Source organism: Zingiber officinale, unplaced genomic scaffold (genome assembly GCF_018446385.1).
Source record: "Zingiber officinale cultivar Zhangliang unplaced genomic scaffold, Zo_v1.1 ctg126, whole genome shotgun sequence".
In the NCBI taxonomy this organism is placed as follows: Eukaryota; Viridiplantae; Streptophyta; class Magnoliopsida; order Zingiberales; family Zingiberaceae; genus Zingiber; species Zingiber officinale.
The window spans coordinates 413,187-425,030 of NW_024589822.1; the positions used below are offsets into that span (position 1 = coordinate 413,187).

An 11,844-nucleotide genomic window follows, 5' to 3' on the forward strand; every position below is an offset into this window, starting at 1 on the left:
CAAAAATTTAATTAACTTAAAATATTTTTCAAAAATTTAATCAACTAAAAATATTTTTCAAAAACAAAAATTTAATTAACTTAAAATATTTTTCAAAAATTTAATCAACTAAAAATATTTTTCAAAAATTTAATCAACTAAAAATATTTTTCAAAAATTTTATTAACTTAAAATATTTTTCAAAATTTAATTAACTTAAAATATTTTTCAAAATTCAATTAACTAAAAATATTTTTCAAAAATTTAATCAACTAAAAATATTTTTCAAAAATTTAATTAACTTAAATTATTTTTCAAAATTTAATTAACTTAAAATATTTTTCAAAATTCAATTAACTTAAAATATTTTTCAAAATTTAATCAACTTAAAAAATATTTTTCAAAAATTAATCAACTTAAAGATTTCACCTAAGTTTCAAAATTGGCTAAACTTTTCTTAAGTAAATCTTTTAAGCTTTATTGAAGAATTATCTCTTTATACATTTAGCTAAGAGTTTTACAATGAAAATTAAATATAAAAAGCCATGCGTTTGAATAGCTCTTCAAAATTAGCCAAACATTCGTTTTTAAAAGCTAACTGTCCTCTTTAAAAGTTTTTCCTAAACATAATTCAATTTTCGAACTTAAGAAAATTCCTTTTTAAAAGACTTTTAAGTTTAATCAAATATCTTTAAATAAAGTCTTTAAAAGCTTAAGTCTTCAAAATTTTGGCTAAACATAGTTATTTGGCACTTAAACTATTTTCACTTAGCAAAATTTCTCTTACAAAGGTTTCCCTACAAGTATTTTTTAGGCTTCAACATGTTTCACTAAGTTTTTCCTACAAAGTTTTTTTTGATTTATGGCAAAGGGGGAGAGTAGGACAAAAATTCAAATTAAGGATTCTCTTATTAAGGGGGAACCTTAAGGGGGAGCCTTAACTTTGAAAATTTTAAAGTTACCTTAACCTTTATAAAGCTTAAAATTTCCTTAGCTTGTCACTTAAGTATGCTTACGTTTGTGCTTAAACTTCTTATTTAAAAGCATGCTTATGTTTATTTATGCATTTTGTTTTACTTAACTTTGAATCTGAGTTGTCATAATCAAAAAGGGGGAGATTATTGGTGCGGGAAGCATCAGACGATCGAACCCAAGTTTTGATAATGGTAAAGAGTTCAAAGTTAAGTCATCTTGTGATCTAATAAGTTCATGGAGCTTGCAGGAAAGTCCTAAGTGCTCTTAGGTAAAAGCCCTAGCTGCAGTTAGACAAGGTGAAAACCCTAGGGGGTGGTAACCCTAGGTCATAGGGGGTGGTAACCCAATGCGAAAAGTCTTGGTGGGTCGAGAGCTTCAGGCAAAAGTCCTAGGGGGTGGTAACCCTAGGTGAAAAGTCGTGGTGTCACGAACCAGGTGAAAGACTGGACAGGCCAGGAAGCGGGAGTTCAGCAGAAAGTCCGAAAGCATCGAGCGCCGAGCAAAAGTCCAGTCGATCTGGAGGATCGTACTAGCAATAGGTAAATCTCCTGAGTGGAGTAGGTGAGGGCGCGTTCCCCATAGAGGGAACAGTAGGCGTCGAGTCGACCTAAGGTTTCCGGTCGAAAATCCAAAGTCAGACCTGGACAGTCCGATGACTGTCGACTATTATTTGTTATATCATTTCTTGTGCTAACTTTGTTTTGCAAGGTATGTGTTTGGGACTAACACACTTTACAGGAACAAAGAAACAACTTTGGCCTCGGATGAACAGTGTCCGAGACGCCTCCAAGCACCTATGGAGGCGCCTCGGGTACAAGCCGAAGCCAGCTGTCCAGAGGAGCTGGAGGCGCCTCGGAGGAAGCTGGAGGCGCCTTGGACCAGGCGTTGGAGGCGCCTTGGAGCAGCTTGGAGGCGCCTTTAGAGGGATAAGGTGCGACCAGGCTTGCACTGATCCACCCGTGCGACTCAGCGGCCTGGAGGCACCTCGGACAGGCTTGGAGGCGCCTCCAGCACTGTATAAAAGAGGGATTCGAGCAACAGAAAAAAAAAACATAACTCCCGAGCAATCCTAACGCTACAAGCTGCTAACGAGACGATCCCGAAGTGCTGCAACATAACCCCGACGACCCGGAGCTCCAGCTTTCGTTTCTTTGTTGTCGGTATTGCTTAATTCTGTTGTACTTAATTCATATCTATACTATTACGATTTGATAGTGAATTGCTCAAAGTAATCGCTCAACGAGCGAGAGCCTTGGAGTAGGAGTCCCCCAAGGCTCCAAACCAAGTAAAAACACTTGGGTCTTTTCTGTGCTTGATTTTTCCTTTATTTCCGCTGCATTACTCTCGAACGATTTCCGAATACGAAACAAACGAAATAACCACAAGCGCTATTCATCCCCCCCCTAGCGCTTTCGATCAAACAAAGTTGAATAATTTAAATAAATTAAATAAACTATATAATTTAAGTTAATTGAAAAAATTAGATAAATCAAATAAATAATTTCATTAATGATATCATTTTATCACTATAACTAAATAAAAATTTAAAACATATTTAAAATCTTAGAAGGTAATCGAATTATTCTATATTTTCTTAGTTTAGCAATAGTTTAATTTTATATACATAATGTTTATTAAAAAAACATAATGTGATGATTAATTTTTATATTCATTACCTTAAACAAAATAAACATATCATAATCTATCCGTTTAATTTATATAACTATCAAATATGCCCTAAAAATATTTTTCAAAAGTCTTAAAATAAATGACTTTTTTTTAAATCACAATTTTTTTTGTGCGGTTAGTTGCAAAGAACCCGTTACACAAATTTATTTACCGTCCCATTAAACAAGGAAAATATTCATTAGGATTTACTTATAGTCATTTAGAACCATTCCACCCTCATGATAGATCCTCATAAGGATGGCGTGGTACTTAATCTCCTCCGTCCCTTTAAATTTTAACGGTCAAGATCCATTTCTGCAATATGACAATGAGACCGATCACGAAACCCTCATTCCACCGATCCAAAACATCATGCGAGCGCAGTCATCCTTTTTGCCGACTGATCCAAAACATCTTCTTCCTCCTCTTCTGATTTGGAGTAATCCACAGCAGTGGTCGCCTCTCGCGAGTTCGTCCATTTTCTTCCTTCCCTGTCGTCTATCCATCGAAGCAGACCTAGGGTTTGGAGCAGGGGAACTTGTCGAGCCAACTCATTGAAACGACGGTCAACATCTTGTTTCTAACTCTCCTTTCTCTTTTGTAGCTTCAAATTATTTGGATTCCTCAATCTCTTCGATGTTGCAATTTTGTGTGTTGAGTGAAGTGATATGTCGAAGGCGATGTTTGTCCAAGTTCAGATCTGATCTGAATTAATTATACTTTCTTTTTATTTATATCTTTGGTAGTGTTTGATGTGTGATTTTGCTTCATTTAGGGTCTGGAAGTTGTGCGGGGATTGTTTGACATATCTAGTTGAGATCCCACTTGTAGGCGTGAAGACCAAGACTTTTGAGGTAATTTTGGCTTAGATTTGTATTTGAGGAAGGCTTTTATCCACTTGTTTCTATGAATCATGGTATTATATGCCCATATGCCCATACATTTCTGCTCGGGCTGAAATTTGGTTGTGTTTCATCCTTGGTTTTTATAACCGGTGTTTCAAGTCAATAAATATTATAATTGTGAAAATTCTATATTTGATATGAGTGTTTGGTTGCTTGTGGGTTCTACATCTGTCAAACTTAAATGGTTAGTGTTGGTGTATAGATACAACTGTTAGTTTGTCTTTCAAGGAGTTGTTGCTAGTTGCAAGGTAGGTTCTTATCGTTATGTCTTTCAAATCTTTGTATTTTTGTGTGTCATAATCTATTCCCAACTTGCACAATAATGCTAGATTTCTTGGTGCTACTTCCTCTTATGGTTGTTATATTCATTTAGATGATTTTGAAAAGTGTTTATGTTATCATCATTATCAAACCGTGTTTGCCCAAAATTCAACACTTTATACAAGGTTATATATATCACTAGACTTTTAGAAAATCTTTACATCCTTCATAAATTAAAAGTGCTTAATAGGTTAAAATTTGATTCATTGTATTAGAGAGAAGTGCAATATAATGAGCCCATTCCTCTTTTGTTAGTTCTAATAGTTAGTCATAATATTTTCTACCAAAATTGTTAAGAGGACTTAGAGTTTTTATAATATATTCAAATCAATTTGAGGCTAAGTCCTAATCTTGCTCACTTGTAAATATGTGTAAGGAGATTACCTAGGTCTTCAAGTGGAAAATAATTCTCTCATAATTTTCAAGTGGGAACCAACTTGGTTGAAGAGCTGATGGGGCTGCAGGATCGGATCGATTAGAGACGGCGGCCTCAAACTCGAACTCCTAGAAAGCACTTGTCTCTTCTTCCCGTGGCCAGGAAACCTCAAAGAGTAAGACACGATGCAGGGGAAGGGAGGGAAGACATGCGCGCAATCGAAAGGAAAGGAAGATGAAAAGACGAAGGCGAAGATGGAAACCTAGCTCTCGGCTGAAAGGAAAAGTAGAAGAGATGTGAGTCGGGGGCGGTGAAGACTTGTTTTCGAAAAAAAAACGCTAAGTTAGGAGTTAGGATTTTATCAAAGGATTAGTTTAAAAATAATAAACCGATTAATTTATTAATAAATAGAAAAAATATTATAATCAGTTTAAACTTATTACTTCCGCACATAAGTATATGAATTTTATATTGTGAGTTATTACTTCATCAAATATAAATTATGAAGTAAAATATTAGTAAAAACTAGTAGTGAGATCCACGGTTTTTAATCAACGAAGTATAAAATGAAATTTATTTCATCAAATTTATTATCGAAGTTAATTATCATATATTATTTCATCAAGTATATATGATAATTAGCTTAGATAATAAATTTGATGAAGTAAATTTCATTTTAGGCTTCATTGATTAAAAACCGTGGGTCTCACTACTAATTTTTACTAATATTTTATTTCATAATTTATATTTGATGAAGTAATAACTCAAAATAAAATTCATATACTTCTGTGCGGAAGTAATAAGTTTGAACTGATTATAATATTTTTCTATCATCTCTTCTACTTTTCCTTTCAGCCGAGAGCTAGGTTTCCATTGTCGCCTTTGTATTTTCGTCTTCCTTTCCTTTCGGTCGCGCGCATGTCTTCCCTCTCCCACCCCCACCCCCCCTTCTTTCCTTTCCCTGCAGCGTCGTCTCTTCCTCTTTGAGGTTTCCTGCCCACAGGAAGAAGAGGCAGGTGCTTTCTAGGAGTTCGAGTTTGAGGCCGCCGTCTCTAACCAATTCAATCATGCAACCCCATCAGCTCTTCAACAAGGTTGGTTTCCTGCCCTATGGTTTCTGGCATCTCCTACCCTAGGGCATCTCCTTCCCTATAGTTTATGGCATATCCTCCCTATGTTTTCTTCTAGATTTCCGTAAATCTATCACTCAATTGACATTTTGGATGTTAAATCAATTACTGATATTTCTTGCCTCGCCTAAACCATTTTAACTAGTTTTACAACCGGATTATGATCAAGACTGGACTTTTGTTTCCATTGACTGGACTATCTTCCTAAATCATTGAAGTTGTAAATTTGGTACAAGACTGGACTATTGTTGAACCCTTTTGGTGTTTAAAACTTCATCTGCAACATCAACTCTTAAGTCTACTGATATGAAAATGAATCTCGTGTCTCATATTGCAATGCATAGTGATTTAATAGACTGCAAGTCTTAATGCACTATCGACTTCCCAAAACCACCACATCAATCTAAAACACACATAAATACATACATTATTAAGAAAATAAATCTCAACAAATTAGTCTTCTTCCAATGACTTGATTGTCCTAGTAGAAAGCCCTTCATTTTGTTTGTGCTGACTCAATCAGAATGTTGATCAGTTTCATCTGTATATTTTTCATCCAGTGGTGTGTTTTCCAATTGATTATCAATTGTCAGCTTTTTGTTGCTTCAGCAAGATTCCATAATTATCTTTTGTAATATGGCCATCCATGGCTTCAGATTTTTTAATTTTGTTTATGAAGATCGCTTCAAGTCCTATAGACTAAGATAATTTTGTTTAATTGTCTTCTTTAACATGCCAATATTCCCAAATCATGCAGAGTGAGAGAAGAGTGCAGGATTATCTTTGTTGAAGAACAATAATGACACAAGGAGTTAAATTTGAATACATGCGCATATACTCCATGATATAAGCTAATGGAACTGTTGAAGAAGATGAGATTTCCAAAGCAGTACAGTATCATTTTATTAACCTTTATCTACACAAGTGTGTGCTATCTAGAGCGAATAGGATTTTCAATTGCGTACACAGCGGCTGCAGATAGCATTGGTGTGAATCAATCAAGCAAGGGTCTAATACTTTCGGTATTCTACTATGGATATGTTGTGTCACAAGTGCCTGGGGGTTTGGCTGCACAATATGTTGGAGGACGACGAGTTCTGCTGTTTTCGTTTTTGCTGTGGTCGCTAACATGTGCATTTGCTCCACTAGATGCCGGCAAAGTGAATATGATGGTTGTTGCCCGCTTCCTTGTAGGTGTGGCACAAGGCTTTATATTCCCATCCATTCACACAATTCTAGCACAATGGGTCCCTCCCCATGAGCGCTCGTGTTCTGTTTCTCTTACGACATTCGGGATGTACCTAGGAGCAGCTGGTGGTATGCTTGTGTTGCCAAGTCTGGTAAAATACAAGGGACCTCAGTCAGTTTTCATGGTTGAATCAGCTTTGGGTATCATGTGGTCATTTCTCTGGTTTAGGTTTTTCTAGTGATCCAGTTTGTTCCGAACATCCCAAAGTTGCTGCTGCAGGTTTCGGAGAGCACAACTTGCCTGTTTCAAGAGAAAAGAAAATCCCAAGTGCTGGAAACCTGAGGCGCTTCACTAAAATTCCTTGGAAGAAGATAATTTTCAACTTACCGATTTGGGCAATCGTGGTAAACAACTTCACCTTTCACTACGCACTGTACGTACTAATGAACTGGTTGCCAACGTACTTTGAATTCGGCCTTCAGCTCAGTCTTCAGGACATGGGATCTTCTAAGATGATTCCTTACTTCAACATGTTCATCTTCTCAAACACAGGAGGGATTTTAGCTAATCACTTAATCACAAGAAGGTTCTTATCAGTGACCAAGACTCGGAAGCTTCTCAACACCATCGGCTTTGTCATTGCAGCTCTTGCTCTAATGGCCATTCCACTATTCAGGAATCCCTCCTGGACTGTCATATGCTCTTCGATTTCTCTTGGATTCTTAGCACTTGGAAGAGCCGGGTTCGCTGTAAATCACATGGACGTGGCTCCGCGATATGTAGGAATTGTTATGGGAGTTTCGAATACCGCCGGGACCTTAGCTGGTATCGTTGGCGTCGGGCTCACCGGAAGGATCTTGGAGGCCGCAAAGTCAGCTGATATGGATCTTACAAGCATAGAATGTTGGAAAAATGTCTTCTTGATCCCAGCCTATCTCTGCATATTTAGTTCTTTCTTTTTTTACTATTCGCAACAGGTGAAAAAATTTTTGAGTAACTAACCCTCCCTCGGCATGTTTGTTGGTCCATGGACACTCACACTCTTATTACTATTTGATATGGTAGCAAAAATAAAGTGTACAAGTATATTGTTAGCCAAAGCAGTACAAGAGGGTAAATCGTAAATGCATGTGATACCAAATTTGTATTACTGATTGGAAAAAATTTAAGTTTTGAGATACCAAATTTAATTTGTATTATCCTCGGAAAAATTTAAAGTTTTTCTTTTATTATGGTTATTGTTAGTGACAAAAAGGGGAGTTTTACTGATCTTATGGTCACACATTTAAGTTGTGGAAATAGTCTTTATTATGTAGACTAGTAAATTTAATGTGGTTCTATTCTTCTTTGGGACCATGAGCTTCGAGCTCTATGCTGTTGTATTATCAGTTTGGGTATTCTATCTATACTCATTGCCAATTAGACTTTTGTCTAAAGTTGCTGTCATGTTTGATATAATCGCGTGAAGTTTCATTAATAGATTTCAAATGGAATTTGAGATAGTTGGAAGTATTCAAACTTGGTTATGGTCAGGCACCAAAATCCAGGACATAAAGCATGCTGTGAACTAACATGTCTAAGTGCTACCTGTGTGTCTTGTTGCTAAGAGTGAATTCTTTGAGTACCTATTCATTTAATGCCCTTACATTAATGCTCCTAGCAGATCATATCTATTAAGTATATAAATATAAAGAGTGGTCACTTTTCTAGCAGATCAAGCTTTTGAATCCTAAGTAGTTAGCCAATCAATTTTAGTGTGGTATTCTAATAGGAGGTACTTCGTGAATCTTCAAATATGTTTGTGACAATAATATTATCTCATTGAATTCATTGGGTTTGGGTTATTGTATCTGACCCCAAAGAGTTGGGACAAATATAGGTTGTTGATGTTGACAACAATGATGATAACATCTTATTTTGATATGGCAAAAAATTATTGTTGGTTAATTGTATGATCTTACATTTATGCTCCTATCTTGTGAACCTCTCATTGTATTTGAGATCTCGTTCTTGACAAGCTTGGGAGTAAGCAATATATCAATGCTTGGAACTATAAATATTGTTCAAGCTGAATACGGTGAGTTAACTATGTTAGTCTGACTTGGTTTTTTCTTGGTTCCATGTCGAGCTTGTATTTATTGCTATCCTTGTTACTCATTCAGCATGTATCATCATTTCTTGTGAATCATATGGTGAATTGTGCCCTTCCATTGCAGGATGATAGTCTGATGCTTAGTATACATTGTGTAGTCCTCCAAAGTTTCATTGTAAAGCATATAGTTTAAATTGCTTTCATTATTACTTAAATAAGTTGGTTCTTTATGAAAATTACAAAGTGATATACTTTTCAATTTTGGTGATACAATTGACACTTTAAAAGCAATTTGTAGATGAATAAATTCAATGAGTTAATTAATTGAACTTTTGATACTCCTATTCTAGGGTTGGAATTTCCAAGAATTTTTTCACTCAAATTTGCAACAACCTACAACTTTTTAAAAAGATTTGTTTGGTTCAAATCTTGTGTTTCGGTAAGTTGGGAATTAGTTATAGTTATGGAATCATATCAATTTGGCGCATACTGTTTAGAATAATCACAAATGTTCTTTTTGTGTGTGATAATGGTATCTTTTTGGTTGGTACTTAATAGTCCTTATGACATCTAGAGTGTCTTACTCATAAAATGTAAATAGTGTTGCAGGTTTTGGCTGCAGTCATCAAAGCAGGTGCTGCTAGGGAACACGAAATACTTGCTGAGATCAGAGATGCTGTTTTTTCATTTATTCGTAAAATTGAACCAAAGAAGGTTATGGATACTATGCTAGTTTCACGTGTCAGAATATTATACATAAGATCTCTGCTTGCTCGATCACCTGAGCTACAATTGATCAAGGTAATGTATCCCACTCGCTGCTACCTTCTAAGAGTTTCTTACTGAACTGGTTTCATTTCTTGATAGCTGTGAAATCCTTTAATCTTGTTCCACTCCTTTTTAGTAGGTTTCTTCAGTAGAACGGTTCCTTGAAAAAGCTAATGATGGCCATAGCAGATGCCCTAGCCGTGGTAGTAGTCCTAGTAGATCTCTGGTTCACTATGATTCAGTTCATGGTTTTAAGGTGAACATAAAACCAGAAAAAAAAAGTCTAAATTGTCATCCATAGTCTTAAAGCTTCGAGGGATTGATCATGTATAAACCTTTTTCAAGACAAGGAAAAAGTACTACTTAGACTATTGGCTAACACATATGTTACTGGTGTCCTAAGTATTCTTTGGTTTGTAAGTGTAGGAGACGTGGAGGCATCATGTTACTGGATGAAAGCTCCAAGAAATAATTGAGGAGTCTAAAGCTTTTGCCATTGGAAATGAGGCACTTGCCGCACTCTTTGTTCATACACCAGCTGGTGAGTTGCAGTGCCAAATTCGGTCATGGCTCGCAGAGAATTATGATTTCCTCTCTGTCGTGGGTGCTGATTCTATCAGTGGAAATTCTACTAGCCAACTAGAACTTCTGTCAACTGCCATTATGGATGGATGGATGGATGGATGGTCTTGGTACTGCACAGTTTCCGAGTACTGATGCTTTGGGCCAACTTTTGTCTGAGTACACCAAGCGAGTTTATTCGTCACAATTGCAACATTTAAAGGTGCTACTATTGTTATTATCCTACTAATGGTTGCAAGTTCTTGAAGTTTTATTGTCAATTACATTCCTGTACCTCTTTTTCTTATTTCAAATGGAGTGTTGTATTTTTACAGCAGATTATAATTGGTCTGCTTCAGTCCAAGCAGGTGGGTGGGGGTGAGTTGAATGAATGATTAGGTGGTTGGATTGATTAACCCGTCAAGACATGGTGAGCCAGATGATTCAGAAGGCGCGATTAGGCCAGGTGGCCCGATAGGTATTGCTGGACCGAATGGTCCTGACAGGCACGTCGGGTTGCATGTGTTGGACGGTGTAAGATTGAGCAGGCTGAACAATTTGGGTGGGTCAAGTGTACTATATGATTTGGGCGTAACTAGTACCGAATGGGCAGAACAAGTTGTGGAGGGTAAGGGACAAGTTGGGCTGGATGGACTATTTAATCTGAAAATGCATATTAATTGGCCAGTTTGCTTAGTCAGGGAGGCAGGGTGGATCAATCACACTGAACTAGGCAAATCGTGTGAGCTAGATGAATTATACAATATTACTTGTAAAGCATTTTATCATTGTAAAAACAACTTTGTATCTATTTCTTATAATATTTCAATTCCATGAATCAAACACTCCATTAGTATGTCTTCTTTTCTACTTGAGTTCACATGTATGATGAACTGGGAATCAGAAACATTCTTGATTGCATATCTCCATTCTTATCCTATTATCTGTATTAACAGTCTATTTCTAATATTCCATTGGATGTACTTATTTTAGTAATTTAAAAATGCTAAACTATAAAATCTTCCTTAAGCACTTCTCATAAAATCTAACCTAAATTTAAAGGGACGGAGGAGATTAAGTACCACGCCATCCTTATGAGGATCTATCATGAGGGTGGAATGGTTCTAAATGACTATAAGTAAATCCTAATGAATATTTTCCTTGTTTAATGGGATGGTAAATAAATTTGTGTAATGGGTTCTTTGCAACTAACAGCACAAAAAAATTGTGATTTAAAAAAAAAAAGTCATTTATTTTAAGACTTTTGAAAAATATTTTTAGGGCATATTTGATAGTTATATAAATTAAGCGGATAGATTATGATATATTTATTTTGTTTAAGGTAATGAATATAAAAATTAATCATCACATTATGTTTTTTTAATAAACATTATGTATATAAAATTAAACTATTGCTAAACTAATCAAATATAGAATAATTCGATTACCTCCATTTGATCTAAGATTTTAAATATGTTTTAAATTTTTATTTAGTTATAGTGATAAAATGATATCATTAATGAAATTATTTATTTGATTTATCTAATTTTTTCAATTAACTTAAATTATATAGTTTATTTAATTTATTTAAATTATTCAACTTTGTTGGATCGAAAGCGCTAGGGGGGGTGAATAGCGCTTGTGGTTATTTCGTTTGTTTCGTATTCAGAAATCGTTCGAGAGTAATGCAGCGGAAATAAAGGAAAAACCAAGCACAGAAAAGATCCAAGTGTTTTTACTTGGTTCGGAGCCTTGGGGGACTCCTACTCCAAGGCTCTCGCTCGTTGAACGATTACTTTGAGCAATTCACTATCAAATCGTAATAGTACAGATATGAATTAAGTACAACAGAATTATGCAATAATGACAACAAAGAAACG

General features: G+C 35.6%; 1 long non-coding RNA gene and 1 pseudogene across 1 annotated transcript; both read left to right on the forward strand.

The window, feature by feature from the left end:
* Nucleotides 1–3,016: 3,016 nt before the first annotated feature.
* LOC122035930 lies at nucleotides 3,017–6,198 on the forward strand. The gene is made up of 3 exons (XR_006127284.1): nucleotides 3,017–3,187; nucleotides 3,398–3,476; nucleotides 6,112–6,198. It is a non-coding gene; the product is annotated as an uncharacterized LOC122035930 (long non-coding RNA).
* A 24-nt stretch (nucleotides 6,199–6,222) lies between these two features.
* LOC122035931 lies at nucleotides 6,223–7,707 on the forward strand (annotated as a pseudogene).
* The last annotated feature ends 4,137 nt before the right edge of the window (nucleotides 7,708–11,844 follow it).